We start from the raw sequence: 7,339 nt of genomic DNA on the forward strand, positions 1-7,339 counted from the left end.
TGATCCCTGCCTGTCTCAGTTTCCTCAATTAGAAAATAACAGCCTCTACCTCCCAGAGGTGTTGTGAGGATTAAATGAGATAATATTTGTATAATACTTTGGATCGTGCCAGACACATAGTAAGCACTTAATAAATGTTTGTTTCCCTCCTTCCTTCCACTGGAGTCTACTGAGTAGGGGGCTGACTGGATCAGACCTTCTCATTAGAACAATCCCTTTGCCAGCCTGTCTGGATGACAGATTAGAATGAGAAGAGCCTTGAGATAGAGAGACCAATAAGAAGTCCAGTGGAGAGGGGATGGCAGTCTAAACTAGAGTGGTGATTATGTGAGTGGGAGAGGAAAAAATGAAAGATGTTGTGAAAATAGAAACAAGATTTGTCAAATGATTAGGTATGTGGGATGAATGAGAGTGAAGAACTGCAAATAACAATAGAAGAGAAGGGTCTCCTGAAAAGATGGTGAAGGAGGCTGAATAGAATAAACCTAGTCACAATTCAATACCCTCAAAACTGCCCCAAAACCATCAAATAAATCAAAGAAAAGAAAGAGAAAACACAAACTAAAAGGGGAAGGAGGTGAGCTTCTGATGAGACTCCTAAATGAGAGGTCATATCTAAGAACATTTCCATCATCTCAAAGTAATAAGCAGAGCACCACAGAGTTTCATTTTTCAGTCATGTCCAACTCTTCATCACCCCATTTGGGGTTTTCTTGGCAAAAATAATGGAGAGGTTTGCCAATTCCTTCTCCAGTTCATTTTATAGATGAGGAAGCTTAACAGGGTTAAGCGACTTGCCCAGGGTCTCACAGCTAGTAAGTGTCTGAGGCTGGATTTGAACTCAGGAAGCTTAGTCTTCCTGACTCCAGCCCCTGTGCTCTATCCATTGTACCACCTCACTGCCCTTAGACAACTCTATAGAGCACCAGACATACTAACAAACTCAAATGGACCCATGATCTCATCGATTTGAATGTTCCCTCCAACGGCTGCAAATTTCTTTTTTTTTTTTTTACTAATTTATTTTAAACTTAAATACACAATAAGAAAAGAAAAAGAAACATATTATAAACTTAAATATTAAAACTTAAATACAAAATGAGAAAAGAAAAAAAATATTGCCATGTGCACAACAGAATGTAAGAGAGGATTCAAAATATACAGCAATAAATTTCCATTTCAAGAAGTCCTGTGTACTAAATACTACCTATTATATTCAGAGCTGTCCATCTGTCCTTTGATTCCCTGTAAATTTTCTTTTGTTCTCTGCTGTGCACTTTCTACTTTTTTCCCCTTTTCTTCCCTTCTTCCTGCCCCCCCCCAAGAAGGCTACAATTAAGTGTGGAGATATAAAGACTATATATATATATATATACACACAATATGTATATGTGTATCTATGCACATATACATATATGTATGCATATATACACACATAAATATACAAATACATACACAGATATATACGTGCATGTATACATGCATACACTTACATACACATATATACTTAGATATCTATAATAATTTTCATTTATAAACATATACATTCATATGCATTTATGTAAGACTGCACTATATTTATTTGTCCTCTGTTTCTCTGAGGGTGGATAACCTCTTCCTTCATAAGTCTGAGTCTTTCTATATTTTTTACATTCACCAACTCATTGTTTCCTATACCACAGCAATATTCCAACTTTAGAATGTCTAGTTATAATAACTTAAAACAATATTGATTAATAAGGCTGATTCATAGTGTAGTTTCCCTATTTTCCTTTTATGATTAAATCTATTTTAGCATTGACTTTTTCTGAGATCATGATTACCACCCCTGCTTTTTTTCCTAATGAATTCTATTTCTGGTCTTTATTTCATGTTTGTGTGTATCTCTTATTTCCTATCCCTCTCGTCTCCTCTACTTTACTTTTACCCATTACCTTGCCCTCCTCTTAGTTAACCTAACCCCCACCACAAGAATCTTCCCTTACCCTCCCATTCCCATTAATCTAAATGTCCTTCCATTACCTCCCATTTTCTATTCCCTCACCCTCCCTTCTAAAAATCCTTCCCTTATCCACTCCCCTCTCCCTATCCCCTTAGCCTTTTATTGATTTCTGAATTTTTAGAAGACTTTTATACCCTTCTAGATGTATATGTATTATTCTCTCTTAAACTCATTCCCTATGAAAACTATCAGAACTACCAGCTCTCCTCTCCCATCTAATTCCTCTGTGTCACTTCTTCCTCTCACACTTCATTTGTATAAAATAATTATGCTTTTTACCTGTTCCTAGGTTGTTTTCTTTTTAAAATCATATCATACTCAGACATACCCAAATCTTCCATAGGAACTACCCAATTACTAATAGCAATTTTAGATATATATTTTGCATTTCCTCATACAAAAGGTAAACACTTTGTCCTTATTGAGTCCCTTGTAATTAGTCTTTGATATGCACCTTATATTTCTCTTGGATCTTATATGTCAAATTTTCTATTAAGTTCAGGGTTTTGTTTTTTGTTTTACAAAATCCCGAAAGTCTGACAATTCATTAAATATCTATTTTTTTTCACTCAGGATTATACTTAATTTTGCTGGGTATGATATTTTGGCCACAACCCCAATTCTTTTGCTCTTTGATATATAGTGTTCCAAGACCTGAGGTCTCTTTGTGTTGCTGCTACAAGGTCTTATGTGATTCTAATTGTGGCACTGCCATATTTACATTGGTTTTTTTTTCCTTGTTACAGCTCATAAAACTTTATACTTGAGCTGAGGGTTTTGGAATTTGACTATGATATTCCTGTAGGTTTTCCTCATAGGATCTCTGTCAAGTGGTGGTTGGTGTATTTTTTCTATTTCTACTTTCCCCTCTCATTCTAACACTCCAGGACAATTTTCTTTAATTATTTCTTGTATCATTTTATCAATTCTTTTTTTATCATAGCTTTCAGGTAGCCCAATTATTGAAGTGTTTTCTCTCCTTGACCTGTTCTCCAGATAAATTGTTTTTCTTAGATGTTTCACATTCTCTTCTATTTTTTCATTCCTTATATTTTGTTTTATTATTTCTTGGTCTCTTATAACTTTGCTGGCTTCCCTAGCTGTAATGCCATGCATGAGCAGCTTTCCAGAAGAATGCTACTGTGAACAGCTTTTAAGGTTCTGATTACACAGTATAGTGAACACTCTATTTATTCCATAACAAATCAAAGCAAAACATTCACAGAAAACCAAGGTACAGCATTCACAATATTACAACTTATCACAGAAAATCACAATATAGTATTCACAACAGCTTATCATTAAAATGGCCACATAGTTTTCACCTAAGTGGTCACAATATTTAGAACAAAGGACAATCATCTCAAAGTACAATAGTCAAAGTCTTCCACTCATGGGGCATACTAAATTAACTCAGTCACTTATTCAGCAATCAATTACCAAGTATCATTAATCACTAAGTACAATCATTAGAAAATACACAAACCCTCTACCCCTGGATCACTAGTAAACTATAATTTCATCATTACTCAGTACCCATGGAGAGGTCTTTTCATCTTGACTTGGGGCCAGTTCTCAGATTCCCTAGATCCCCTTCCATGATCCCAGATACTACCTGGATTCACCAGATTGTCACCTGGGTTCAATGGCAGACAGCTCCCAGTTCCTTGTCTAGCTCTCTGGGTAGGTCCTGCTCCACAATGAAATTCACAGGGTCCAGTCCATCTCAAATCCTTCACAATTTCTGCTCCCAGGAATTCAAGGCTCAACCAAGCCACAAACAAAGTCCCTGCATCTGGTCACGCTTCCTCAGTCTTCTGCGGCTCGTTCAAAAAATCAAAATCACTTTATCCAGTCTGGGGCTATGGGGAGGGGATCCTGGGCTCCCAGGCTCCTGGGCTTTTGGGTTCCTGGGCTCCTGGTCTCCTGTTCAGAAGAAGCTACACCACCACAAGTTCTCAGAAAATTCTGACTCAATTGTCTCTTCTGTAGCTGCTCTGCCTCCAGATTCTTGTCCCAAGAAATTCTGACTGTGCCTCTCTGGGTATTCTCTTATATACACACAGCATTAGCTTCCTGTTTCAGCCAACCTCTTCCTGTTATGTCAGCAACAGGAGACAGGAGTTCATAACTTCTGTTTCCCCAACAGAGGCTTGATCAATTACTAACTGCTAAGTACCTGCTTACTTGCCAATACAAAGGGGTCAAATTACATTACCATTCCACTAGCCCAATTGTAATTTTCAAGAAGTCATTTTCTTCCTTAAGATTCTGGATCTCCTTTTCTAATTGGTTGACTCCTTTTTTGTAATCTTCTTGTTTTTCTTTGATCTTATTTAAAAAAATTTTTTCCTCAATTTCTCTCATTTGATTTTTAAAGTCTTTTTTAAGTTCTGTGAATTCTTTTTGGGCAGGTGACCATTTTACATAACTCTTTGGGGTAAGAAGCCTTCCTCTGAAGATGAACACTGGTCTTCTCTATTCCCATTGTAACTTTTTATGGTTTGGTTCTTCCTCCTTTGCCTGCTCAATTTTTTTTTTGCAATTATCTCTAGTCCTGAGGTATGGAGAATAGTGCCTCTGACCTCAGAACTTCCTTCAGTTGTCCCTTCTAGCTTGGAACTGAAACCAAGAACTCTAACCTCCTGTAAGTTCCCACAGCCAGCAAAGTCCCTGCCTCATTGCTTCTATACTCACTGGACATGTGCTGGTTGGTTCCTTCTTACCCAGGGTTCCCACACTGTATGGGAGATAAAAGTTTCTATGGTTGGGGCTGAGGCCACCTCCCAATCCTGCTAACTCCAGGGCTCCTTGCTTGTTATTTCAGTGGAACTAGCCTGGAGATGTTTATTATCCACAGGGACCAAACCTTGGTCCTGGCATTTTTCTTCAGGTCTTCTGCAATTGTGCCGAGGATCACTGTTATGCCCTAGTTCTTGTTTATTTTTACCCACTCTGTTTTCACTGGGGTACTATTATATCTTGTTTGTGGGGGAAATCTGGAGAGCTTGGAATTTTCTGACCTACTCCACCATCTCTCCAGAATCCTCTTAATCGTTGTGGTTTTCAACCCATATGTACCTGTCAATCATTCAGAACTCTTGCTCATGTCCTCCATAAGCTAACGACAGGAGGTCCTCCCAATGTACTAATGGACCTTCCTCAAGCTCTCCTCATGTCAAAGGTTACCAGAGATGCTCTTGGGCTGTCCACCTGTAATTTCTCACTCTTGCAACAAGGCCAGCCCATATTCTTTTTCAACCACACATTTCCCTGAAGACATCTGTCTGCCTGTTCTCCTTCAAACTTCCTTATTTAATGTATATTGAAGCCTGCTTATACTACCATGCAGTTTACCATTGCCCTCTGTGATAGTATCTGAATTCTTCAGAGACTACTGTTTCCTTGTATTGTGGTCATACACTAACACCAGCAGAACGTTGGCATTAAAAAGGTAATCCTTTGTTTCTGAGAGAAGTTAGGGGCTATCATCATCATCATAGTTTTGCAATTTCCTGAAAGAAATTCAGCCCACTCCCCTCTCATTTAATTCTGGGTTCAACTCATTGTCCATTTGTACTGTTTTTCCTAGATAGATAATTGATGAACAAGCCCTATAGGTTGACGTCTAACTACATGCCATAATCTTGACAAAATAGCAAGATGTTCTTTATGCCCTTCTGTGCTTTATCTGGAGACAATGAGATAGTATAGTCAGTGTCGGGAAGACCTGAGTTCAAATCCAGTCTCAGATTCTCACTATCTATGTGATCAGAGGCAAATCACTTCACCGTTGTTTGCCTCTGTTTCCTCAATTGTAAAATGGGGATAGTAATAGCACCTACTTCCCAGGGTTGATGTAAGGATCAAATGAGATTCAGTTACAAAACACTTAACACAGTGCTGGAACATACTTAATGAAAGGTCATTCCTTTCCCTCCCACTTGGTTTTTCCTGTATCAATGGGAAGGCAAAACTCTTTTAAGTGTTAATGTCTCTTTTTCTAGAGGCTATACAGTGTATAGGAGCATAAAGCAACCACAAACAGGAGCATCCTGAGGACCTCACCACCCATATGGAAGCTCTCTTCAACCTAGAGTCTGTACTAAATCTCTCCCATCAGAATGATACATTTTTGGTTGTATGACTCTGAGCAAGTCATTTAACTTCTTATTGTCCTAAACAAATCCCTAAGACGTTGAGATGTTTATCTGCACAGCAGAAGAACTTTTCTTTCCAGGAGTTTCCTACATCAATGAAATCATATCTGAGGTTAAAAACAAAAGAAGACCCAAAATTATATGGAACACCCAGAAAAATAATGGAATGATGGCAAGAAACTCTAAATAGCTCAGAAAATAAATAAAAGGATTAAAAGAGAGAATTAAAGAAAGAAATGAGAATTGAAATCATAGCTCTAAAAAAATTTTAAAAGGCAAGTGGGAATAAACAGTTAGAATATATGACAGAGACTCTCTCAAATGCCTCACATGCTTAAAAAGATAGTGAAGATTTGGAACACAAAAAGTCAATGTAGTACAGAAGAGAGGATGTGTATCTGGAATCAAATAAAAGGAGTTCAAAACTTGGCATTGCTATTTGCTACTATTAGTATACTATTTGTATTATTAAGTAATTCTGTCTGGTCCTCAGTTTTTCACCTATACAATGAAGTAGTTGGAGTAGATGACTTCTGAAGTTCCTACTATCTATAACTCTATGATCTAAGGATTCTGGTTGGTGGAAGAAAATTTGATGAAACAAAATAAAAAGGTAACAAAATTGAAAAAAAAAGTTTCTATATGAGCCAAGACTATTGGTCCTTAAGATCAAGAGCAAATATAATCGAAAAATTATGTTTTTCAGAAAAATATAACAAAAAGCACGAATATGAGGTGGCTAGGTGGCGCAGTGAGTAGAGCACCAGCCCCAGAGTTAGGAGGACCTGAGTTCAAATTCGACCTCAGACACTTAACACTTCCTAGCCATGTGACCTTGGGCAAGTCACTTAACCCCAATTGCCCTGCCCTCTCCCCTCCAAAAAGCAAAAAAAAAAAAAAAAGGAATGCTGTGAAGATAAACTTTATCCCCTAATAGGCTAAATATAGTCACACTGAGCCTGTGATGGTAGAAGTTTGCTGAAGGGAAGCAGAGCCCACAGGAAGCTGATAGTCGGAGCTAGCAAGATGGTGGGGGAGAGAGGACACTCAGGCAAAGAGCTAGAGAGGTTTGTGAGTAAATATTGATCTTGTATTGGTTTGTGGGAAGGCTAAAGGATGCTGTGGCTCTCAGTGCTATGGCTTCAGAATATCTTTGGTACTATGATGGAATTGGCTT

Source organism: Petaurus breviceps, unplaced genomic scaffold (genome assembly GCF_028583685.1).
Source record: "Petaurus breviceps papuanus isolate PSGF00001 unplaced genomic scaffold, PetGlider_PUasm1.0 186, whole genome shotgun sequence".
In the NCBI taxonomy this organism is placed as follows: Eukaryota; Metazoa; Chordata; class Mammalia; order Diprotodontia; family Petauridae; genus Petaurus; species Petaurus breviceps.